Here is a 27,115-nt window from a genome sequence, read left to right as displayed (position 1 = left end):
AGAAGGGTCTTCCAGTTATGTCTGGGAGGCTTACTGAGGCCTCAGAACACCTCTGGACACATATAGAAGGGGCTTCTAGTCATGTCTGGAGGTCTGGTGAGTGCCTACACCCACAGATTCACTTATCCGCAAGTAAACCCTTGTATGACTCCCTCTGAAAAAGTGTCTATCCCTCTCCTCACAAGCCAGCACTATCACTTCTGCACCAAAACATCAGAGTGGTAAACTGCATGAAAGTGCAATGTGGTTGTCCTTAAGTTGTATATCCTTAAGTAAGGGACTACCTGGATCTAATAGCTTGTACAGACCAGGGTTGCATTTTTAGAAGCAGCAAAGTACTCCTGTGTGTGTGCTCCCTGCAATGAAAATGTGGTATCTTCCCAACACATTATGCCTGCACTGTGCACTGCTGTACACCCAGCACACACATTGCTGTCGGATGATCGCAACAAGTCAAAAGTTATGTTCCCTCCTTGCTAGAGCTCCTTTGCTAGTGAGACTGCTGTGTGCGACCTAGCTGGGTGGCTGAGACAGTGCATGTGATGTCATGGATCACAAGAGATCCAGTTCCTTCTGCTCTCCATTATGTCTTGGCAATCTTCTTTGATATTTTTCTTAACAGTATGTTTGGAAATGCTTCACATTTTTCCCACAGTGAGCATTTCCTCACTTTATATAATATGAGTGTTCATGTAGCCTTGGAGGGGGGCAGTGGCATAGCTAGGGGGTTTGAAAGTATTAAATTTTGCAGGGTGCCTCACCGCACCGTGCAAGGGGCCCCTCCCCTTTGGAGCCATTCCAGGCGGTGGGTGCAAAACAGGGTGTGCACTTAGTGCTGTGACCGGATGATTGAAAATGAAATAAAATTAGGATGGGGCAACAGGGAGGAGCTCCATCTATATACTTTTTAAGGCAGTTCTACTTCAAGAACTTCATAGCTATAAACTGGTCAATTGTAAAGTCTCCATAGTGACCTAATCCCGTAAAATCTGTATTTGCGAGCAGCAGAATTTTCAGATAAGTGTGGAGACCTGCTGAGCTCTCAAAACTGGATTTGTTGCAATCTGCTGTTATTTCATAGACTTCCCAGAATCTCATAATCCCACCTGAGGACTGCTTTGTCCATTGAGCTGCAGTTCCGCAGGAGGGCTGCTTGCTGGCCAATTTCTACGAGGGATTTGAGATAGATATAATGGGTTAGATGTGCTGAGTGGTGAGATTCTTTTCTTAGTTACTCCTTTTTTTTTTTAAATAGGGGTTGCCTGTATGTAGCTCTTCTGGGAAGAATGATAGGGTATTAGTTGTAGTATCTTGCCCTTCCTCCAAGAAACTAAGGGTAGGGACAAGGTTATCCATTTTATCTGCACAACAACCTTGTTAGATAGATAAGGGTGAGAGGTAGTGATTGGCACATGATCACCCAGTGTTCCTTGTGCAGATTGGAACCCAAATGTCTCTGATTCTAGCCCAGTGAGCCATGGCTTGCTGTGGAAACCAGCTAGGGGAGCTGCGGAATCCTTGCCAAAAACTCACCGCCCTACACTGTGTATAAGATTGTAGCTCTAATGGGGAGCTGCAGCCAGTGGCCCGTATGTCAAGGGAGTCAAAAAAGTTTGGGAACCACTGTCTTAGTCCAATACTCCAACCACTATCTCACACTGGTTCTCAAGCAAATCACTAACTAGGTTCCTACCCTTAAAGTCTGGATAGAGTTTAAAATAGAGTTCTGATTTTCCAAACAGGAACTCATCTAGAGCAGGATGACCAGATACAATGGAGGACAGAGTGCCTACACCTTTAACTATTGTATATAAGAGGGAGTTTTGGCAGGTGCAGCTTTTTATACCCTCCCATGTTCCATGCCAAAATTTCCTCTTCTATACAATGGTTAAAGGGTACATCCTCCATGAGCCCCAGAATGCCCTGAGGTAGTGACTAGAAGCAACTTCTGGTTTGTAGACATCACTTCTGGTTTGAGACCCATGGAGTGGGCCTCAAAACCTCTGGTTTAAGGTCCCCGGAGGCCAATGGAGTGGGTCACTGGCCCGGCATGACCTGGAAATGGCCTCTGGGGGCTTCCAAGAAGGTTTTGTGGCACTAAAGGGAGCATTACATTGCAACCCACTGCAAAAGATAAGGTGTGTCGTGGCACTAAGAAGTTTGGGAACTGCTGCCCTATATCAGTCTCTTGCTCCTAGGTTGCTGATGCACCATTCCCACCACTTTGTTTTCTTCCTGTACCAGTCTCATGTTTAATTAAAGGAAGTGTTTTTCCACATGCCTTTGCAATATGCTGTTGGCCAAACCATCAGGCATAGCCAGAGAACTGGCCTCTTTTCAAACAAAAATTTCAGTCGGTCCTGAAGGCTTTTTTTTTTCCATGTCAGGCATGCTGAGAGCAAAGCCCATTTCATAAATATGCTAATAGCCTTACTGATTTTCCTTTGTCTGCTTAACCAAACAAACTTGGCTAATGCGCTGTGCATAAGGTCAGGGCAGCATATTCATGCTGCACTCTTAGGAGTCCTCAGCTTTCGTAGAAGTAGAAGGATTGGCGCTCGTTTGGGAAATGGAGCCCAGGCACTGTAACGAGGTAATATTAGCAAAATAGCTGACATTAACAAAATAACTGCCTCCATTAGTAGAGAAGGGCAAAGCTTCATAGCCTGATCCTTCCAACATGACTTGATTTGATGAACAAGCCTAAATGCATCTGATGTACTTTTCAACAAAACCATCTGCTTCATATGATTTTAGTGACATAGATGTAGGCATTATATAAAAACAACTGTTGCGTGATCTATACTTACACCCTTTCAGCTTATATACAGTTGCTAAATTTTATCTTTGGGCAGGGACATCCGAAGTGTGCTTCATGATGCCTTAGGGCAGGGCTCTCCATGCTGTGTCCTGCGGGCCAGATCCGGCACCGCAGGTGAGTGGAATACTGGGGAGCCTCCATACCATGCCACTAATCTCCCCCCCCAAACTGAGCACCGGCCAGCTGCTTCTGAGGCCAGTCACCCCAGCAGGCTTTGTGCCCAGATTTCTGGGCAGACATGGCAAGCTGGAGCTCAGTTTGGGGGAGATCCACAGCACAGCAAAGAGGTTCCCTGGTGGAACAGAGCGTTCCGTTTGCACCAGAGAAGCCTTTTCAGGAACGCAGCGGTCTCCAGTTTGGAGACTGCTACCTTAGGGTGTCACAGCACACCTACAGGGGTGCCACAGAATGTCCTTGGTTGCTCCTCCAAGCTGTTCCGCCTAGGCGCCACCATCTTAGATCTTGCAAAAGATCACAGGATTCAAGATGGTGCCCAAATCTCACAATTTGGACCCCACCACCTTGAATCTCACACAATCTCATGAGATTTGAATGCCATCATCTTGGATCTTGTAAGATTTAGCGAGATCCAAGATGGCACCTGGCTCAGCTGTGAGGAAGAGGCTGTGGGGGTGTCATGACCCAGGTAAGTTTGGGAGCCATTGCCTTTGGGTCTCTACCTAAACAGTTGGGCTGTCTCCAAGTGGGGCCTGACTCCCCCTGGGGAATCTTCTCCTCTCTCTAGCGGCTCCCTCAGCTCATTCTGCTCCCTTTAGTCCCTTCATTCTGACTCCTTTTGCTCCTCTGACCTCCTCCTCTCTTCTCCCTCCCGCATTTCTGGTTCCCCCTTTTGCCTCTCTGGGCCTGTCTGTCCTCCTTTCTTCTGCCTGCCCCTCCGACTCCAAGGGAAACCCTTCAATGGTTCCTGCCCAAGCCCCTTCCGTAGCAGTCAGTTGTTGCTCATCCCACAATTTGTCAGATGACCAGGAATGAGTGGTAGTCAGTGATGTTGCTAGCCATTGCCCTGATGTCCAGCTGATTGGCAAGGTTGTGCTCTCTTCCTACCAGGAGCTTGTCCTATCCCAATTTTCCCTATCCTGCCAACCACACCAATTTGTCCCATCCCAATATTCCAACTCCCTTCTAATGCCCACTTTTGGCTAATTAACACCCTCCTTTTCCAAGAAAAACAGCTGTGGTGTGCAAAGAAACAAACACAACTCCTTATCTATAGCAATTAACCAAATTTATTGCTACAAAGACTGGCACTCCCTGCAAGTCCTCTTGTCCAGAAGCTTTCCCTCCCCAAAACTCCACTTAACTCAGTGGGTAAAGGTCTGAAGCCTCCAGTACAAGTTCACCATCTCCAAAGCACAGTGCAGTCTTTCCAGTCCAGTCTTCTGCAGCAGAGTCCCTCCTCTGCAGCAGAGGCCTGGCTATCCTCTCTTCTATGTTCTCCAGCAGAGGCCCGGCAGTCCCCTTCTCCTGTAGGTCTGGGTCAGGTAACCCTCTTGGTCAGGGTAACTCTGTCTCCTTCTGAAGCTGCCTTTTATCCTTGGATGTCTCATAATCCAAAATGCAGCTCACCTGTGAGCTACCTTGTTAGCCCCTTGTTAAGTCCAAATTAGGCTCAGGTGAGCCATCTCTTCAGTCCATGTCCATTCAAAGTTCCATCAAGGTCAAATGAAGCTCAGGTGTCCATCCAGGTCTCCATTGGCCTTGATTGATTACAGCTGTGGAGCCAGCCCTGCCCTTCCCAGAGCTGTTAAACAGCTGTCAAAACATGGAATCGCTGTCAACACCACAGCATCCACCTGATGATCTTCTATTACAGAGCTCATGGGAGCTGACAGTCCTATTGTCTTTACAGGGTTTGTGCAGAACAAGTATGCATAAAATGGCAGTCTTAGTTTAACATGGCATTGATACACAAGATTGTCAAATGAGCTGCAGCAGTGCCCTGCCATCCAGGAAGAACCTGGAGGCTTCCTCAAGGTAGGGAACCTTTTTTTTTCTTACCTTGGAGCTGCATTGCAGCTGCATCAGTGTTGGGAAGTTGGATAGGATTGGACTCTGAATGCCAGAATAAGGTTGCTGGGGGCCCTGGGGCAAAGTCCTGCTCTGGACCCCCCCCCCAAAGCAACCCCACCCACCCCTTGAGAGTTCTTTGAGTGCCACTACTGCCATTGGTGCTGAATATTCAGAGGTCATACAGTCTGGTGAGCCCACTGATGGGCATACAGTGCCCAACCCCTGACATCACCCATGCATTTCCTGCAGTAGGGGAAAAATGTGCTGGTCACATTTGTGGTACTGATACCTGCCTTTCTCCTCTGATTTTGGATGGCTTGACCTTGCTGACAGGACTCCTATAGGAGATGTGTCTATGCACAAATCACATACAACACAGAGTGTTTGTTGCAAAGACATACATTTTTCTAGTTAGCAAGAAAATATAAGTGGTTTGAAATTCTAAAGCAAAAACCATCTCCCTATAGCTGGAAGACTGTCTTGGGGGAAGATTTTTTTGTTGACACCATATTAGTAGTATGGCAGATAGAGCCTGTTTCTTGATTGCCTCCACATCTGTTTTCAAGAGCAGAGATAATTTATAATGGGTGGGAAGCATTCTGGGGTTAGAAAATGCCACTGCCTTGGAAGAAAGAAGACCCTGCTTGCTGCTGTTGCAGCAGTTGAATCTGAGGTTAAAGTGTTGTTGTTGAGGAAGCTTGTTTTGAACCATTTTTAAATGAGGCAGGAAGAGCTCAAGAGTTTGGTTATTCACAGTGGCATAGCTAAGGGGGATCAGGGGGTGGCATTGTACTGCAGAACAAGCTTTAGGGAGGCAACAAGTTGAACTTGACACTGGTGGCCAAAACTGTGAAAACTTTGGTATATAAGAATAATACCATCATGTCATATATCATTAGAAAGGTAATTTAATGCTTAATGCAATGAAACAAACCATGCTAGAATATTTGTATTCAATCAAAAGTTATGGACAATTCACCAGAACACTTTTTACTTAATAAATTAAATTTGATTTTGTCATGGGGGAGGGGGGCTATAAAACCTTCTTTGACCCAGGTAGCAGATGCCTTAGCTATGCCACTGCCCCATTTTTCACTTTTTAAAAAGTCTGGGTGTGACATCACTTCCTTCCAGGGTACCATTTTGCCCTTGGCACCCGGCTACACTTTCTTTAGCTATGCCACTGATTATTCATTTTAGCTGTTGCCATGGTTCAGTTCAAAGGTTTCTTTTGGGTTTTTTTGCCTGTATTGGAGCAGCTGGTGAAGTGCACAAAAACTAGCAGGACAGAAAGTGTATCTGAAAACTACTGATATCCACCCAGTTGCTGGTAAACAAAACTCAGTGTTGCCTGTAACCCAATCATTGTTTGCTTTTCAACCCCCAAGCAGATTTTATCCTGCACTATGCATTTTGACATTTGTTTAAACATCTTGCGTCCAGCTTGGCATCCATGTGAAATTGCTAATGGAAGATGCAGACGGAACCTCTTAAAAACCTGGACCACACTTCACTAAAGGACGCAGTGTCCAAATTCACCCCAAGTAATTTCCTTTTTCCTATTGTCCTCAGTTAGAAGCAAAAGGCATAACTTCAGGATCTTGGCTGCATTTGTTGTTTCTCCAAATTCTAGGCACATTAAAAGGGTAAAGCAAATAATGGAAAAACAGGACAAAGTAGGACAAGCTACGATCATCAGGATTGTAAGTCCAGTGGAATCCCAGTTTATTTTCACATCTGGAACAGCAGGATAGATGTGTACCAGTCCTGCTTTTCAAGATGTCTATGGTTGCCCAACAATCTGTTAAAAGAATAAATAAGCCTGTCCGATTTCCTTAAATAGACATATTGTGAAAATCTACTTAAATAAATCTGTGGAAAACAATACAAATAAAATGAGAACCAGGCTTGGATATGTTTGACTGAACCTAAGGTTGGATCTCACATTTCATGTTTCTGTACCTTGCTGCCAAAATGGATATCTATGCAATTGTCTGCGTGGTGGCCTCTCCTATCGTCCTTCTGCTGGGCAATGCCTCCTTTATGGAGAGGGTCTGGGTAGGGGCATCACAATCGTTTGTGGTGTTGGTGCACAGTCATATTTACTGTGTTACTGAGTTATATCACTTATGGCCCAATCCTATAGCAGAGTTACAATGGTGGAGCTCACATTGTGTTATTGTAAATGGTGCAATACCACCATAAATGACATTTTGCTACCCGCTCTGATGCCAGTCGCATCAGGTTGCTTCACTACTGGGCCATTCATCATGCTACCTTCTGCATCAGGAGAGTGTTCTATTTCCTGTGGGGAATATGTGCATCTCTGCTCTTTGTGACAAACCACAGAGAGGTGATCTGTAGCATGGCAGCCTTCCCTTCCCCATCTTCTCTCAACAGCATTGGAGGAAGAAGGGGAAAAACCTTCAGAAGGCAGAACTACCAGGGCACAACTCACATTTTTGTGCTAACTAGGAAAATATCTTTGTGACAGTCTGTGTGTGTGTGTGATTTGTCCACTGACGCACATATTTTACTTCCCTATGGTAGTCATGCTAGCAAGGTGAAGCCACCCAAAGTTAAGGGAGAAAGGCAGGTATTGCCCTCGACAAAAATGTCACTCGGAGCAGCACTTTTTCTTTCCCCACGTGGGTGGTGTCAGGGGTTGGGCAATGGGAAACTTTGTTGTCTGAAAAGGACATGAATGTGTATAAATGTCCTTCCTTGGGATGAAGGAACATCTGTAACAGTTAGGATTTTGTGCTATCCAAAATAGCGGATCCACCACCACATGGGACAAATGCTAAAGAAGTTCGAATTTTGTGCTGAATGAATAAGGGATGAATAAGAGGGTACAAGAAGTGGGGAGGCCCCGAATGATGAGGCCTGGCCCCAAATGAGGCCTGGTCACCAATCAGCTATTTGTAATCAGATACAGAGCTCATTGTGAGGCTTTGGCCAATATCTCTCAGTCTGGCTTGTCTTGTTGTGAAAGAGAGGAGCTATGAAGGGCCTCAGAAACTATATTTAGAAGCACAGGAAAAGGATAAGTGGCTTTTGAGGAGAACTAAACAATTCAGGGAACAGAAATCTCAATAGATGTTAACCATGGTAGCTAAGAAGAAAACCTCCACGGGCAGAGATTGTATGCCTTTAATTACTATGGGCACAATTCTAACTAGGTTATTCAGAAGTAAGTCCAATTTTGTTCAGTGGGGCTTACTCTCAGGAAAGTGTGGTCAGGATTGCAGACTTAGAGAAGCTAAATCTGTAGGGCAGCAGTTCCCAAACTGTGCATCAACAGTTACTTGCCAGGGCACTGTGGGACACCTGCCACTTGGCAGGCAGACTGCGCCACTCCAAACAGCAGTGGAAGGTTTGGTTCAGTGGAAGAGCTCCAGTCCACGAAAACCACACACTGGGAAGAGCCTTCTCGCCCACCCTGTCCCTCTTGTCTCTGTTTGTGGCCATGTTTCAGGCCTCCAAACCCAGAAGTGACTGGCGATAAGGTCACTGCCAGTCACCTTTGGGAGTATCACACTGCCTTCACAGCACAGGGGGATGTTGCAGGTCCCAACAGTTTGGGAAATTGTACTAGAAGGGATACCTATCCTCATGGGCCTTGCTTGTGAGCTTCTCTACAACATTCTGTCAGTGGTGTAGCTAGAGGGGGTGCATAAGACAACTGGAATTTGCCTCACCAGGCTAAGGCTTGTTCCTGGTGGAGGCAGGGGGCATTCCTCGCCAATGGGATTGTCCCTCCCATTCTGAGGCTTTAAGGCTCAATGGCTTAACAACCTTATCAAATATCCTGGAGAAAACTTCCTCTGGAAAGAGGTTTTTCCCAGTGATGTGAGCTTCTGCACTCTCCACATCCTCACCATTTATTTTATTTTTTTTTGGTCCTTCACTGAGGAATGGGCAACTCTGAATCTGAGGAGTCAGATTGGCCTGAACATTGTGAGGGAGAGCTGGAAAGAACGGGGTTCCTCCACGCCTGAGGCTGCTTTCCCTCTTCCAGCCTTGGTCTTTCAGTTGTCTAGGGAGAGCAAGCAGACCCTGCGAGGCCAGCTTGCTAACAATCAAGCCATGGCACCCAGGACAGGAGGAACAGGGGTGACCGCAGTACCACTGCTGAACCCCTTAAGCTTATTAGCACCTCTAGGCTCTTTGGAGTGCCTGGACAGGTCTGACTCTGAGCTGGCCTCAGAAGACATGTTGGCCTTTTTTTTTTAAAAAAATATGTATTACCACATTGAACAGCCGAAGAATAACCATCTGGCTGTCCACTGGACCGTTTATGAGGGGAAAACAGAGGCTGGGCAAAAAGAGCGGGAAAACAAACCCCTCACTGGGTTCCTCACTGCATATGAGGAAAAAGTTGCCCGCTGAGATACAAAATGGCACCTGCTGAGGTAAAAAACAGAGCTGATGTTTGTGAGCGTTGGGCATGTTCTGGGCATGCTGATGGAGAGTCCTGCCCAACTGCCCCTGACACTGCAATAGCACCTGGTGATCAAGGGGTCTGCCTCAAACCTGCCACCACCTCAGAGAGGTGCAGACCAGGCACTGTGAGCCCAAACAGCTGAGGTAAAAAACAGAGCCAACGCTTGTGAGCATTGGGCAGGCTCTGGGTGCTCATGGAGAGTCCTGCCCGATTGCCCCTGACACTGCAATAGTGCCTTGATGGAGGGGTCTGCCTCTGTTGCTCAACCTGCCGTCACCTCAGAGAGGCGCGGACCAGGCACTGTCAGCCCCAACTGCTGAGGTAAAAAAATGGCGCCTGCTGAGGTAAAAGCAGACCTGATGCTTGTGAGCATTGGGCAGGCTCTGGGTGCACATGGAGAGTCCTGCCTGATCGCCCCGAACACTGCGATAGTGCCGGGCCGATCCAGGGGTCTGCCGCTGACCCCCAAACCTGCCGCCACCTCAAGAGGTGCAGACCAGGTGCTGCCAGCCAAGCAGCAATTTCCCTCACAGTGGGAGAAGACAGCGCAAGCGCCGCCTTCCCGAAGGGTGGAAAAAGCGGCAGTTAATGTTTCTGCAGTGGAGAGAGCCGGGCCTCGGCCGCATCTGTCAGGCAATGACGCTCCTTTCTCTCCGGAACGTAACAGAGCCGACCTCGCTGAGGAGGGGAGTTGAGGCAGGCTGAAGAGAACCGTTTTCCCTTTGCTTTGAAACAGCTGAGGAAGAGCTCCAAAGGAGATGACCGAACTCCAGCGAGGCAGGGACGGTGGGGACTGGATCCCTGTGCTTGTGGAGCTCCGTCCGCCTTTCCACTGGCCCTGCCTCCAGCAGCAGCGAGGGACAATCCCAGTGGTGAGGCATGCCACCGCCTCCACCAGGGAACATAAGAAGAGTCCCGCTGGATCAGGCCAAAGACCCACCTAGTCCAACTACCTCTAAAACCAGGAGCTTGCACATACCTACCATGGCTTGTAACCCATGATGAACCCTTCCTCCAGAAATTTGTCCAATCCCCTCTTAAAGGCATCCAGGCAAGATGCCATCACTACTTCATGTGGCAAAGAGTTCCACAGACTAATTAGGGCCCAATCCTATCCAATTTTCCAGCACTGGTGCAGCCGCAATGCAGTCCCAAGGTAAGGGAACAAATGTTCCCATACCTTAATGAGGCCTCTGTGACTGCTGCCCCACCACATGATGCAGTGCATGCCCCATTGGCATTGGAGAATTGGATAGGACTGGACTCTTAGCTGGGTAAAGAAATATTTTCTTTTGTCTGTCCTTAGTGCAAAGCACTAAGTTTTGCAGGGAGCCTCACTGTGGTGTGCAAGCAGCCCCTTCCCCTCCTGAGCCATTGGGGGGGGGGAGTAAAACAGAGGTGAATGCTAGAGAAGACCTAGAGGAGAATGCCTCTGTTTTGCTCCCCCTCAATGGCTCTGAAGGGGGGGAGGAAGGGCTGCTTGCATGCTGCAGTGAGGCTCCCTGCAAAGCTTAGTGCTTTGTACCCCCTCTAGCTACACCACTGTATAGGGTTGGTGACTGCTGGAGGAGGATTACTGAACTGGAAGGACTTTTGGTGCATTAAAATATTTAGTTAGATCTGAAGGTCTGATTTTAGATCTGAAGTCAGCCTATTGCTAACAAATGACTCCCTCGTTGTCTGCAGCTTTTTAAACTTTTCTACCCATTGTGGTCATGAAAAACAAGCCCCCATAAGCAGTGGTAGGAGTCATCCTGCTTGCCCCACCTTCTGCAGAGATCGGATACAACAGATCGTGCCACGAGACCTTGAATGACACTGAGCACTTGGTAGGGCATGCTTCAACTTCAGCTCTGGATAATTACCAACAGACTCCAGCAATGAAGCAGCATGTCGCCATCCACCCTTGGCTTGTGAAAGAGTTCTCAATTAACCCATTGGAGCCAGTGCACTGGTATGCGCCTTTGAGCTCTTCACACTTGCACCAGTCATCTGTTTGGCTGCTGGGCCTGAACATTGCAAGCATTCCAGAAGCATTGTTCAGTGCAATGTGCTGACAGGCCAGCTCCAAAGAAGGCTGCTGGTTTTTGCTCAGCCACACCAGAAGCAGCAAGCAATGGCTCCAGGGCCCTTCAAATTTGCGTCTACTATTTGTGTGCATGGTCTACTATTTGTGTGGATGATCTTGGTTCCATCTCTCTCTCTCTCTCTCTCATTCTCTCAGCCTATCCCACCTCACTGGACTGTCAGGAAAATAAAACTGAATTGTTCCTATGCACATCAACCTGAGCTATAAGCAGGGCCGACTTTAAACAAATTGGACTCTATGCCTAAGGGCCCGCCTGCAATTGTCTAGTCTTGTCAAATATACACAACACCACTCTACAGTGGACACCTCACACCACATTGCAGGTTTTGTAGAGAGAACAGCAGAAATTTTAATTTTCTTTGGAATTCTCAAAAGTCAGTAGTGATTGATTATGATGTGCTTAGATTCATTTGGTCCATTAACTCATGTGCACTTTTTAAGTGCACATTTTGATTGCTTTCCATTCTGCCATAGAGGTAATAAAGTCTATCATAAACATTATGAGTATCTCTAAGATTCTACCGACTTTGGCTGTGAACCAGGGCTGGGCAAAAAACGTTTCCAGTTGGGCCCTGTAGCTCCTATGGCTTGCCCTGGCTGCAAGGAAAGGTGTGAGGCAAATGTAAATGTGACACATGATTTTGTTATTAGCAGAACAGCAGTGCAAAAGACACACAAAATCATGCAGGGGATGGACAGAGTGGACAGAGAGACGCTCTTTCCCTCTCACACAGCACCAGAACCAGGGGACAGCCACGAAAGCTGAGTGTTGGGAGAGTCAGGACAGACAGAAGAAAGTATTTCTTTACACAGCGTGCAGTTAGTCTGTGGAACTCCTTGCCACAGGAAGTAGTGATGGCATCTTGCCTAAGAGGGAACTGGACAAATTTCTGGAGGAAAAGTTCATTATGGGTTACAAGTCATAGTAGATCTGTGCAAGCTCTTGGTTTTAGAGGCTGGCTGCCTCTGATTGCCAGATGCAGGGGAGGGCACCGGGATGCAGATTGTGTCTGTTGTCTTTGTGTTCCCTGAAGCACTTGGTGGGCCACTATGAGGTACAGGAAGCTGGACTAGATGGGCCTTGGCCTGATCCAGCAGGGCTCTTATGTTCTTATGGAGTATCAGCCAGAGGAAGAGAGGGGAGATTTTTGCAGCTGACTTAGAAGCACCGTCTGTGGTATGTGGAGGAGGATGACCAAAGGCTCTGGTGAGCTAAATCTCCTTCCCTGAGTAGCACTCCCTGGGTCTTTGCCTGCTTCTTGGTGCTCAGCTGATAGAGCTATCACAACAGACATCCTAAACTTCAAGTAATCTTTCCTAACAAGGAAGCCAGCCCTTTAAAGATGCCAGTGCTGATGTATCTTGTTGCTCAGAAAAGTGGGGTGATCACACCTTTTGTATCTACATTAGATTAACCTAGATTCTGTTAGACTAGGGTGGTCCAACATGTGGCCCACAGGCCACATGCAGCCCATGAGCCCTGTTCTGGTGGCCCTCGGGGTGGCATGCAGTCTCCAGTCCAGCACTGCATGCCCATCCCACTTGAACTGACAAGTGTGAAGGTGCTATGGAGCGGGGCGAGCTATGGGAGCTCTCCTGAGGTCTGCTGGCCTCTCAAGACTTCCCTCCCCCAGCATGCTACACCCCGTTCAAGCAGGTGGGCACAAAGGCTTTCTGCAGCACCTTTGAGCTTTCCTGCCTCCCTGCTTCACCGTTCCAGCATATCCTTTGCAGAAACCAGAATGGTGTGGCGGGGAGCTCGAAAAGCCCTGCCACACTCACTGCCACCTCTGCACTTGCCAAATGATTTTGGCAGGCTTTTTGAATGTGGAAGTAATTGGTGGTGGCGTTGTCTTGTCACCACCAATTACTTCTGGGTTGGCCCAGCTGGAGGTCACACGAGAGTCTTGTGGCCCCCCGGCTGCCAAAAGTTGGACTGCTCTGAGCTAGACATTCTGTACCAGATCTAGGATGGTTTGAAGTATGTATGAATCCACTGGTAGCCACCATAGAAAAAAAGCTTTGCCATCAGTCTCATGGCATTTCCTCTGCTGACAGAAGGACATGCCAAAATAAACCAGAGGAAGGCTGCATTTTTTAGACAAGGTTATTCCCCCCCCCCCACGCATGTGGAGAATGCCATATTAGGTCATTTTACTGTTGTGATCTTTATTCTTTAAAAAGTGACTATAAGTAGAAAAATGTCACTCTCAAACTCAAACAAGATTTCAAATCCTGAGCGGCAATATCATACATCATAAACACACTTTCAGAAAATGCACCCGTGCTAGTTAGGATTGGGCTTACATTTACATATATTATTTGCATGTGACAAATCTGTGTGTGCGTGTGCCCGCCCACATGCACACATATGTAAGGAGGGCCAGTCAGAGCTGGTCCATCCACTTTTGAAGGTTGGTTCTGCCTCAGATATAAAGGTAAAGGTTCCCCCCCCCCCCAAGTTAAGCCTAGTCATGTCTGACACTAGGGGCAGCACTCATCTCTGTTTCTAAGCCAAAGAGCTGGTGTTGTCCATAGACAGTTTCCAGGGTCATGTGGCCGGCATGACTAGACACCTAAGCACATGGAACACTGTTACCTTCCCACCGAGGTGGTATCTATTTATCTACTTGCATTTTTACATGCTTAAAATGCATAAACACAACACCGATTTTGAAAAGAACACAGAATTGCTGTACATTTAACACTACCTAATACAAGACAATATTACTTGAATTCTTGTTATACTCTTGTTAATTAATAAATTATTAATTAATAATAATCAGAGTCCTGCGCCCCTATTCATAAGGTCTCTAGCAACCTTAGGGCTGCAGGACTCTGATTATTATTAATAAATAATTAATAAATTAATAATTTATTATATATTATATAATAATAAATTAATAATAAATACAACATTTCTTTCTAGAGCTCTTTTTTTGTCTGGTTAGTCACAATAGATTGTTATTTTAGAAAGTGGGTCCCTGTGCTAAAAAGTTTGGGAAGCTTTGCTCTAATTCATCTGTGCATAATTCTCTCAGATGAAGGAGAGGTTCACATTAAACCATGTTTGGACCTGCTTTTCCTGCCTCCAGCAGTGAAGAGTGCTGAAATCCAAAGTAGTCATTACATTTTTTATTGGGAAGTGGGGCCTATGGCTTGTTGGTAGAGCACATGCTTTGTACATGCAAAGTCCTCAATTCAGTCTTTCATGGCTCCCATTTAAAAGGACATCAGCAAGCAGGACTAAGGCAGGTGTTGAAAAGCAGCTGCCAGTCGGTGTAGATACCTACGTACTAGAAGAACCAGTGATCTAAGCAAAAGGCAGCTTCATCTTTTTCCCATGCTAGAAAAATAGTCACATGTGACACATGCAGTAAAGGAGAGGGAAGTACAACCTTCAAAGGTCATTCAAGTTCAAATTGGACTGGGAAAATAGGTTTGCTCATCAGAGCAGAGAAAGAGCATTTCCCTCCAAGATATTCTTGGAGCAGACTGTCTTTTGCTGGGTTTGCAATTGAAAACAAATTCACTTGCCCAGTCAGGTGAGCTGTCTATAGAGAGGTCAATTATGCCTCATAAATTCCACTTGTGGAAAGAAGGCTTGGGACCCAGTGCTGCTCTGTTTTGAATCCAAAGGGAAAACTCACATCAAGGGCCTTGTCCATGATAAATGTGCAGTAGTTACACAGCTATCCAGATGTTTCCCCTGGAGAAAACATTTTGATACCAAGGGCATCACATTTCTGCTGCATTTAAAGACACAAATTCTTGCAAGCAAGATGCAAAATTATTTACTCTCAAAAGCTTCTGTATGAGTGGCTAGCAGAAGCGCAACTGAATGGCTATTGAAATGGGAGACATACCCATTTGGTTGGTTGGGGTGAGAGAGTCTAGTCTGAATCTGAACCGTAAAAGAAGTACATTGTGTTTGGCAGCAGGCTTGACTAGCGGTGAGGTATGGACTGCATGCTGTGGCTTTGAGGGGAACTGATGCCGATATACTATTATAGGATTTGCACCTGAGTAGTGGTGACCCTGTGAAATTGCCACTGGAAAATCCAGGAAGACTTTATGATTAGGAAGAAAGTTTAGCTACCCTTTTTCAAGGAAAACTTAGTTTCCAAAGCTAAATACTGTAAGTAAATTAAATTAATGGGCTGCTAGGATGATAATTGCTGCTTATATTGCATATAAAATTCAGCAAATAAACCATCTGTTCCTGGCAATTTTATTATGCTTTAGATTTTATAGTGCAGTTTTAAGAGTGGGAGAAGATGGAGAGAGAGGTGAGAGTAGGTATCAGTGGGGGCAGGTGAGAGAAGACCTTTATTGCACTACATGTCTCTGTTCCTTCAGGTGACTAGCAAAATTAATGTATGCAAGCATTCTTTACTTATGGAATGTATATATCTTGGAGAACTCACCTTTTCTTGGTACAGATACCTTGGCCTCAGCTCAATTCAGGCCCTCAACTGCAGTTCAGTTGAAGTCGTCAATTCAATTTTTCACACCTCTAATTTAAAAAAATGTATGCAGACAGAGTCCTCAAGGTGTGGCACCTCCACCCCAGCTGCTATGAATGTGCTGCTGACATGCTTCTCTACAAATATCTGGATTTTTGTGGTCATGTTTGTTGCAACAAAGCATATCCCCCTTTTCTGTCATGCAGCTATGCAGAAACCCCAGCAAACATCTCATAGAAAAGATGTCATGCTGGGGTAAATCATGCTGTTTCTCTCCTGCTAGGAACACCACTTAAAAGGTGTCTTTATACCCATTTAGTAGTTTGAAGAGGTTATTTTGTGTCTGAAGGAGAGATAGTACAAATGGAAGAGAGGGTGGTTAGTTCTACCTGGATAGTTCTACCCTTTCTTGAGTAGAAACAGCTGGGTAGAGGGACCTTTGGAATGCCAGAATCCTTCAACCTCCATTACTTATTTGAAGGAATTTTGAGTTTGGTGCTCCTTATTCTTCTCAGTCTAGAGATAAGGCCAAGAAAAAGAGTCGTACATGGCCTGCTGTCCACTGAAGCAGCAGTGAGTGTGAATAAGTGAGGTATTTAAGTGGTGACTCAAAGAGAGGTAATGAGATGAAGATGAAGGCTAACTGACAAATCTAAAAAAATCACAAGTTCCTGGGACTAGCTGGCCAACAGCCAAGGGTTCTGAAATACCTCCAACATGACATTATTGTTCTGACAAAAATATGCAGCTTTTCACTCAAATGGTGCTCCTCAGTCTAGGGCAGGGGTGCTCAAACTTTCAACTTTAGGGATGCTGGACCTTTAACAAGTGTATAGAAGAGAGAATTGCAGCAGGTGCAACTTGTCATCCCACAGATGACAAGCTACACCTGCTGAAATTCTCTCTTCTATACACTTGTTAAAGGTCCAGCATCCCTAAATTTGAAAGTTTGAGCACCCCTGGTCTAGGGTCAAGGCCAAGAAAAAGAGCCATACATGGCCTGCTCTCCACTGAAGCAGCAGCGTGAAGAGTGAATAAGTGAGGTATTTAAGTGGTGACTCAAAGAGAGATAATGAGATGAAGATGAAGGCTAACTGACAAATCTAAAAAATCACTGGTTGGTGACAACCATAACTAAAGATAGTGTGATAATGTATACAGAAGAACAAATTTCACTGGGGAGGAATCAGCTTGTCATCTGCCTAAGGACACCTAGTTTCAGTCCCTTTTTGCTTTCCTTCAAGGATGCCAACAGGCACATAGATACGGGTGATGCAGTAGATTTCATACACCTGTATGTCTTCTTAGGGGATTCATTGAAGAACAAGAAATCGAGATTAAGAGTAAACATAGAGTTCTCATGGTAGAGAGAAACAAGCATATCAAATGAGTCAAGATGGTGAAAAACTAGGGAAAATGTAAAGAGCTTCCAAAGGACTTCTCCAAACTGGCTGGATTTCAGTGTAATGTGATACCCTCAGTCTGTTTAAGTGGATGCCAGGTTGATTCAGGACAAAGACAGTACAGCCCTGAATTCATAAATCATCTATAGAATTTACTGTCACAGGATCTGATGAGCATCTTTTGGTACATTGCAGAGTGCCACAAAAGAAAAGTTTGTTTTGAACTGCCAGCATCAAAGGTTAATTTATTGTCACTCGTGCACAAGAGTGGTGAAGCACTGAGATGATTTAAAATCAAATATCAAAGGAGAAAGTGGAAAGCAGCACCTTAGTTGACAGCTGTGACAACATGGAGAGAACATGGAGAGGAGAGACCCAGAACTGTTTATGCTCAGTGGTGATGACCATGAAAGGTTATGCGGTTTTTAATAGGAAACTTGAGGAACCTTAATCACCGCATCCCCAGCAGTCGAAATACTTGGTGTGTGTGGTTGTTGTACTGCAATTATGTGGGATTGCAAGGATTCATTTTGTCCAAATATGGCTTGATGTGCTACAGAGCTTTGCTGGAGTGACCCCCTGACGCATGGTGGTTGTGCTTCTAATGGTGAGGTAGAAAAAGAGAATTTCAGCCACTGCAGCTTTTTACCACCCCTGCAGGACAGCATGTTAGCCAAAACAGCACCTGGGGACGTGATTGCTCTTCTCTTCTTCTTTTACAGGGGATGTTGTTGTCTGTCCCACACTAGGGGCTTAGGAATTCCATTTCTTTCTCACATGATTCCTTAAATCCTTCCATCAGCAATGGAAGATGCTGATTTGCTGAAACTAGAGATATTTGAAATGGATGATTTCAGCTGTCCAACCAACATTGGTTCCCTTCCAAAGTCCTTCCAGGATCCCATCCTCCTTGCCCCCCAAAGTTCCTATACCCTATCCAGACCCTGCCAACATCCTCTACCTCTCCTTTTCTTAGGTGAGAAGGGAAGATTTCCCACACATCCCATTTTCACCTTACCCTTCTACATCTCTCTGCTCTCTCTCTCTCTCGGGTTGCCAGATTGTCAGGCTAAGAAAGGCACATAGCTTTAATGTCCCAAAGCAACGGGGGAAAAGGCAGCTACTCTATGTGTTCTTGATCCAACCATAATGCTCATTCCATCTCTGGCATTATATATGAACAACCCAATACTATCAGATTGGGACCACAAGCATTCTGCTAATGGAAACACCAGGAGCTAGATGAAAGTGCCTGGATCTGGCATGCGATGCACATAAGTCATCAGTCCCAAGTGGCTTCTGGTTGTGTCTGGTGGCCTTCTGTGGGCCTTCCCCATGGCATGGGCTTAGCATTCACAGCTGCTGAACCTGTGGATAAGGAGGGTGCACTGTACCACCAAACCCCTCTGGGTGACGCACAATCTTGTCACTCGTGAAATCACACTGGGGCATCTTTCTTGCTTGCTTGCTTTCTTGCTTTCTTTCACACTCAAGAGGTGTTTTTGCTGGTTGGCAAAAATGAATCCCCATTGTTTGCCTTAATGGTCACAAGCCCAGTGTAGGCCTCCAAGGGTGCATTGAGGCCATGGAATAATGGCCAGGCTGTGTTTAACCTGTTAATAAGGGCACATTGCTCAGCTGCTTGAAGCAGCTGGCAGCTGCTAGAAGCAAGGAATTCAATTGCAGGTGGCGAAGTGAGCGAGCAAGTGAGTGAGTGAGAGCCTCTTGTTTCTGAAAGGCCTTTAGACCAGCAAGCCAGAGACACAGAAAGATGAGAGGAATGTCATTGTCACCTGTTCATTCATCCATAGGACAAACAGAAGGCCCCTCTCTATCATTGGAATGTCTATAAGAAGTCACTTTTCAGAAACGTTTAGCCTTTTGAAGGAAAATAGATGGAACATTTATATATCGGTTTATATAAACTGATCAAAAGAGACACCGCAGTCCAAGCAAAGAGCTCTACCGGCTACAGGGCCGTCCTTTTGGTGTTACATTCTTGTCACTCTCAGATCCCTCTGGTAGGGCTGGCTTTAATCTAATTGGACCAAGTGTTCCCAAATGGGCCCCATGCCTAAGGGACCCCTGTGCTAGGGTAATCTAGTCTTGTCAAATACACACAACATATTGCAACATATTGAATTTTTTTTCCTGAACAAAAATTAAAATTAATATCTTTACTAAATCATATGTTTGCACTCTAAAGATAATTAATTGCCATACACATCCTATATTTTAGGTGGCAAGGTAGGATATGAATCCTATTAACCGATTTTTGCCTGGCCCACAGGTGCACACATTTGGACCCTGTTGTGTAAATGCAATGTTGGGGAGAAATTTAAAAACAGAGCATAAGAACAGCCCAGCTGAATCAGGCCATAGGCCCATCTAGTCCAGCTTCCTGTATTGCACAGTGCCCTACCAAATACTCCAGGGAGGCACTGGCCCCAGACCAATTTAAGCAGGCTGGAGGTCTTGGAGTAAGGGAACACCAATGATAGTGGGACAAAAGAAATGTGCACTTATACCTGCGATTTTTAACCACCGTGCTGCAGCACATTGGTGTGCCGCTTATGTGCTGCAGGTGTGTCATGGGAATTTGGGGTGTGCCTTGTCAATTGTAAAAAAACTGATGATGTGCTGTGATAATTTTAGCACCTTGTCAGTGTGCTATGAGAAGACAAAAGATTGAAAATCACTAGCAACATCCATCACACCGCTCTGTCAAAAATTATCATAAGGCTCTAGCTCAAGTACAATCTTGATACAAGAACCTATGGCAGCTTACAGTCTGGAGCTTTTAAAATGTGATGGATTTTTCCTCCAGAAATTTGTCCAAACCCCTTTTAAAGGTATCTAGGCCAGATGCTTCTCAAATCCCTTGGCAAGGAGTTCCATAGACCAATTACATGCTGGGTCAAGAAATATTTTCTTTTGTCTCTTCTAACTCTCCTGACACTCAATTTTGGTGGCTGTCCCTGGTTCTGGTGTTGTGTGAGAGGAAAAAGAACATCCCTCTATCCACTCTATCCATCCCCTGCATAACTGTGTACATATCAATCATGTTACCCCTCAGGCATGGGTGGAACTGGAAGAGCTTTGCTAGATACTTTCAAGAGGTTCACAAACAGGATGTGAAGACCACAGCCAGTGCCCTTGTTCCCCCCCCCCCCATGGCTTGCATATAGGGGCACACTGTCTTTGAACATCAAGGCTCAATGGCAAATAGACCTGTCATTCATAGCTTTGTCCATTGCCTTTTTAAAGCTATCTGTCCCCACATCTTGCGGCAGTGGAATTCATGCACTCATTGTCCGTTGAGTGAAACAGAACTTTGTTTTGCTTGTCCTGACTCAGCTGCCAATCGGTTTCAATGGATGACCCCAAGTTCTAGTATTTATGAGAGACGTTGTGTCTCTTATCATTCGTGGGGGTCACAAGCACTTTCTAGTGGGTCACATGGCCGCATTCCACACAGCGCTTGCAATAGCAGCAGCTGTGATAGCTGGAGTGGGAAGACTTGGCATTTCACAGAGCAATGCAAAATATTGTGGTTTGAGTCCTGGGAAAGTGGGAGAGCCCAGGAAGCACTTCCTTGAAACAAAGCCATCTGGATTTGATGCAGCTGATATAATGATGTTATTGTTGATTATGACAATGATAAATAAATAGTTCAGAAAAAAATAAGAAAGAGCTTTGCATTTATTGCATGAGGGAAAAGGCTCACTACTGAGTTGCATTATATTGAGCTAAACACATTCCTTCTCAATTACAGAGGCAAGGGGGAACTTCTGGTGTGCTTACTGCTGCTGCGAAGGCCTCGGAACCTGGGAGTGAGTGGTGATGACACAAGGCATGGCACAGAATGCTCTCTCTCTCTCTCTCTCTCTCTCTCTCTCACACACACACACACACACACACACACACACACACACACACACACTTCCAGGTTGGGAGGCCTAAGAGGGTCAGGGTGGGCAGGCAGACTCTTCCCAGTGTGTAGTTTTCATCACACACTGCAGCTGTGCCTGCCATGCTGAGCCTCCTGTCACTGTCTGGAGGCTCACGCCACAGTCTTGCTACTGGGCTGGTTCCTGCGATGCCCCATTGAGCACCTTGCAACATGCTTTACTGTGAATGGCACTGGTGAAAATGATGTCAAACTGTGAAACATGAACTGCCAGTGGAATGTTTTCTCACACACACGCACACCTCACTACATTCTGCAGTGTGCAACTCAAGCAGTTTTAGTGACATCCTATCACTGCTGCTGCTGTGCTGCTGCTGCTGCCTAGTCTGTGGGTCACCACTGCTGGCCACAGTCACTGTTGCTTGTGTGTGTGTGTTCGAGACAGAGAGAGAGACAGAGACAGAGAGAGAGGTGGAATGCATATACCCCAATCCAAGTACTGATTGTTAACTTTGATTAAAGAAAAAACACTTTAGATGTTGAATTATCCTGCCATAAATTTCTTTCTCAAGGCCATTCTAGGATTACAGGTTTCAGAGAATGCTTTATGACAATCGGCCCCTTTGCTTGGGGCCTAAACAGATACAAAGATGTATCTGTTTCCATCCCCATCACTAAGTCCCAGGGAGAAAACAGAAATGCTACAGATAGTTTGTTTCTCAGCTTGACCCTGATTACCCCAATCCAGTGGAGTAACCAGAGGGGGGGCAAAGCACTAAGTTTTGCAGGGGCCTCACCACAGCATGCAAGCAGCCCCTCTCCATCCCCTTCAGAGTCAGACATACACCTCTGTTTTGCTCCTCCTGCCCGGAAAGGCTCTGAAGGGGAGGGGGGCTGCTTGCATGCTGCAGTGAGGCTGCCTGCAAAACTTAGTGCTTTGCACCTCCTCTAGTTATGCTACTGCCCCAACATCAGTAAAGGAAGTGGCCGGCATTCCTTTGTGTTAAAACAAGAACTTTTCATTTTGCTTGATAACTTTTGTAGTCATTCAACAACAACAACAAGAAATGCTCTTAAAATGCAGAACTTTTTCTCCACAAAACTTTGTGCACATCCAAGAACATGTCATTTCAATCATGCTGCAAGCATTCTCTTCCATCACCCCTCAATGAAACGTAAAATGATGCCCTTGAACTATTTTAATGCTTCCTTCTTTGCTGAATTCCAAGTCACCAGGCATTGAAGTCTCCCATGAAACAAAGATCATACTTTTAAATAAAAGAGCCCTTTCTCTGGAGATAAACTGCTGAGCACAGTGCTTTTTAGAACATTTTTTAAAAAGAGTGTCTATGGAGTATTTATGCTCACACATGCCGGGCTTCTGTTCCCCACAAATTTCTCCTTTCTGCTGAGTCCATGCCTCTTGATAGGTGCGCTAGCCAAAGCTTGCAAACGGCACTCACATTTTCCAGCAAGATACACATGGGGGGGGGGGGGAGGACATTCTTGAGATCTCTCCAGCCGGTAACTAGGATGTCCACACCACATCCTAATTGAACAAACATAATTGAAGCCCGGGAGGAATGAGAGCAAATCACTCTCCAGTGCATCCTGGTCTATTATATTGCTCACAAGTCACCTGGCGGTGGTGACAATTTGTTTTTCGCAGATAAAACTGAAAGGCAATCCAAGGCCTCTCTCTGTTGCATTTGATCTAGAATTCTAGATGCAGGTCTCTTGTTGCTTTGTGTGAGGCATCTGGTGGGCCACTGTGAGATACAGGGAGCCGGATTGGATGGGCCTTTGGACTGATCCAGCCGGGCTCTTTTTATATTCTTATGTGCCTATACAGAAACAGGAATTTTGGCGGATGCTGTTTTTCTTACATGTCTACCTTTGTCTACCCCAATTTCCTCAATTTGCTTCATTGCCTTGACATGCAGAAGTTTGACAGGTTGTCAATAAGCTGGCACAAAAAGTTTCATTCTCTACATTCCCGTGTGCCAAGCTGCTTCTAAAAGCACAGGAGCAGGGCGTCAAAAGATCTGGCAACCCTTGTTATGAGCAACATTTCCCATGAACCATTAGAGATGGTCTGAAGGGAAAGATAAGAAATGTGCAACTATCTCCCAAACGTCTGGGCAGGCTGCGAGCCCAGAGGACTCCTAGCAAGGTCAGCCTCTTACTGACCTTCCACAGAAGTCCTGCAGCACCAGGCAGTCTGGTCTGCACATCTCAGCACCAGCACTGCCAAGAATGACTGATGCTGATCTCACAATGTCCAGACAACAATCCAGTCCTTACATTCCCAAGCAGGGCCTGAGGACTGCCAGATCTCTTCTCCTTGAGCCAAATGGCTGGAAATTTAAAGGGGAAGTGCTTTGCTTTGCCTTCAAGGCATTGGTGTAGCTAGAGGGGGTGCAAAGCACCAAGTTTGGCAGGGAGCCTTACTGTGGCGTGCATACAGCCCCTCCCCCTCCTGTCCAGAGCCAGGCGTACACCTCTGTTTTGCTCGCACCACCTGGAATGGCTCAGAAGGGGAGGAGGGTCCCTTGCACACTGCAATGAGGCTCCCTGCAAAACTTGGTGCTTTGCACCCCCTCTAGCCACTCCACTACCTTGAAGCCACTTGCTGTAGTGGTGCTGCATGGCTTCATATGATTGTGCATGATTGCTGCTTTCTCCACCAGGGATTCCTGGGAGGACCAACTGCCTTGTATGGTGGATCCAGTGATTCAGTCTCTCTTTACTTCTCATGGGGTGCATCCAAATAGCTCCTATTTCAGTGTTTCCAGTCCCTGTGGGTCTCCCCGCACCCCTGTTCCAGCAGAGCCAATTATTGGAGCAGCAGCATTGTATGCAGCTGGAAGGAGAGATGCTACATGCTCAAGCATATTGTGCCCACATTGCATCAGTGTCAGAACAGCAATCAAGAACACTTGGCCAGCCCTCCTGAGGTGGCGTGCCAAAGACGGTCCCTCTTACCCAGTGATAAGCCAGCTTCTGCTCCTGCCCCACGCCAGTGTTCTAGCTCAGTACTCTCCTCCATTCTATGTTTCCTCTTCCTCTCTGCCCCCCTCTTCCTTTTTCAATCTAGGGAGTGGAAGGGGGTGGAGAAGCAGTAAAGCAAGCAGGCCAACAGAGGTAGGCATCCCCTTCCAATCTGCCGCCTGAGGCAATGGCTTCAGTTGGCCTCACAGATGGGCCGGCCCCCCAGGAAGGGGAGAAGGTAAGCTGTTTAAGCAAAGCAATCTTCCCCTTTAAATGTCTTTGCTCAATGGCACCTGCACTGCATTGGTTAGTTGCCTAAACTGTCTTGCTGCTGCAGAATTTGATGTTGTTAATATAGGTCGTGGCCCACTTCAGTCCCATCTCCTGTGTACTGATTCGGAACCATGTGCAATATATGATCACTTGCAAACACCAGTGCACTTTGTGGGCACTCTTCTTGCAGTGAGATGAGGTAGGGAGGAAGGGCCAGCCTTAGGAGGTGTGAGACCCAATTCTGTATAGTCCTTGAAGGCGCCCCCCCACCACTTACCTGGAACAAGCAGCTGCAAGCAGTCTAAGCCAGGTGCCTACTGCTTCTAGAGAGGCCCAATATTGGGCCAACTGAAAGCAGCAGTGGGCAGGAGGGTCTGCAAGAGCTCCACTAGCTGTTCTGGCCTCTGAATAGACATTTACCTCCATGCAAGTTGCCAGCTGTGGCTTCTGGCAGCCTGCACAACACAAATTGTGTTATAGCTGGCTCTGTGGGAAGGAGATGTACCTGGCTTTCTCCTAGAAAGTTTGAGTGGTGCTCTAGTGCGAAGCCAGGGACATGAGACCCTGCTGCCTCTTCGCTTCCTCACCATTGTCTCTTCTCTTGGGTTGGTTTTTACCCGAGCTGAATTCCTTTCATTTTTTCTCTGCACAGAATATCAGGGTGGTCAGCCTCCCAGCCTCCATGCCTCAGGGCAAGCTGAGCTCTTCTTGGAAAGTGGAAGGTTTTGACTCTGCTCTTTTCGGGAAGAGGGGACAGTCTCCTGCCAACTCAAATAACATGTGCAAAAACAGAGCTGCTGTGGAAAGACGGAAGATTCTTCCATGCTGTTTTCCCCCCAGCATCTATGCCTGCTTCTTGAGTCAGAATTGCCCAGGAATAACTTTTCTGATTGTCATCAGAAATCACATAACGTGGAGGTTAAGACAATGATGCATCAGCTGTGAAGTCCCTAGTTCAGTCCTCTCCTCTCCTCCTGCAGAGAGTTCAGGCCCTGGCAAATTTAGTTGGCAACCTTCAGTCTCGAAAGACTCTGGTATCGCGCTCTGAATGGTGGTTCTGGAACAGCGTCTAGTGTGGCTGAAAAGGCCGATTCGGGAGTGACAATTCCTTCCACACTGGGAGCAAGTGCAGTCTGTCCCTGGTCTGTCTCCCTGGCTATGGGCCTTCCTTCTTTGCCTCTTAGCCTCTGTCTGTTGGCCAAGTGTCTCTTCAAACTGGGAAAGGCCATGCTGCACAGCCTGCCTCCAAGCGGGCCGCTCAGAGGCCAGGGTTTCCCACTTGTTGAGGTCCACTCCTAAGGCCTTCAGATCCCTCTTGCAGATGTCCTTGTATCGCAGCTGTGGTCTACCTGTAGGGCGCTTTCCCTGCACGAGTTCTCCATAGAGGAGATCCTTTGGGATCCGGCCATCATCCATTCTCACGACATGACCGAGCCAACGCAGGTGTCTCTGTTTCAGCAGTGCCTACATGCTAGGGATTCCGGCTCGTTCCAAGACTGTGTTGTTTGGAACTTTGTCATGCCGAGGATGTGTCAGAGGCAGCGCATGTGGAAAGTGTTCAGTTTCCTCTCCTGCTGTGAGTGAATAGCAAATTTACAGCACAGATTAGTAATACTGACTAAATCAAAGTCATCCGCTGCTGATGGCGCTTCTGGTGTGCCATTCAAAAGAGCGTTGTTTGTGGCTGGGACTTTTCCAGAGCAGATGATTCTTTTCCCTTCTCAAGCCTCTCAACATGTTGGAAAAATATTTTCCCAAAACAGAAGGAAAAATTGATCGTAATGATATATAATTATTGAATCACTTCCATAGCACCTGAGGTCTTATTGATTGATTTATCTGTGGGTCTTGCACAAGGTCTCAGCCTAAGTCAGTATGGACACCCCTGGAGCCTTTGAGAGTCATGTAAGGAGGGGGGGGGGGAAAGTACAATAAGGCACGAAATAAAAAATTGACTAAAGCATAACCATGAGCAGTATTCTATTCCTGCACAATAGTTGTTCAATGTGTTAGTTGGTATACTGACAGTGCCAATCAACAATTTGGGTTATTTTTTTTAAACCTATTCCAGAATAATTATTTCCTAGATTTAACTAAAAATTGAATTCATAGAGCAATGGTTCTCAAATGTTTAACACAATGGGATCTTGCAGTAGAATGTTCTAGGTTGGCACCCTGCTGATAGTCTTACTGCCCAATCTTATCCAGGGCCTATGGCAGTGGATCTCACAATCCACAGCTCTAGGTCCTGGTTTGGTGCGGCAAAAGCTGTGCCACTATCATGCACTATGGGTGCAATGGCCAGGGGATCTGTGTGCATGCCACTGGCTTACCAAGCCTGCGCTGGAGCTGGTAAGGTGGCAGCGGAGGCAGTTTGGGTGAGGATCAGGGTTTCAACTTAAGTGCAAACCCCTGGAACCTCACCTGTGCTTAAGGAGAGGGCAGAGTATAGAAAGGATGATGTGACTAAGGGTTGTTGTTTTGAGTGGCAACCTTGTACTTCTTGTCATGTGCAGTTCTGCCTTGACCTTCAGTAGTTAGCACTTCTTTTTTTAAAGCATCTTTAACATGTTGAGCTACATGTGAGCACGCGAGAGAAATGTAAAATGAAAACCAATAAATGAATCATGCAGCAATTATTGAGGCCAGCCACGCAGAACAGATTGAGTCATTGCAGTGGGCTG

At 46.3% G+C, this 27,115-nt stretch overlaps 1 protein-coding gene across 1 annotated transcript in view; it reads left to right on the top strand.

The window, feature by feature from the left end:
- CCDC3 (coiled-coil domain containing 3) overlaps positions 1-27,115 on the top strand; it is a 36,000-nt gene that overhangs the window by 7,670 nt on the left and 1,215 nt on the right. The gene's annotated exons all lie outside the window — the stretch shown is intronic.

This window comes from Tiliqua scincoides, chromosome 7 (assembly GCF_035046505.1).
Source record: "Tiliqua scincoides isolate rTilSci1 chromosome 7, rTilSci1.hap2, whole genome shotgun sequence".
Taxonomy (NCBI): Eukaryota; Metazoa; Chordata; class Lepidosauria; order Squamata; family Scincidae; genus Tiliqua; species Tiliqua scincoides.
This window is presented reverse-complemented; position numbering and strand designations above follow the sequence as displayed.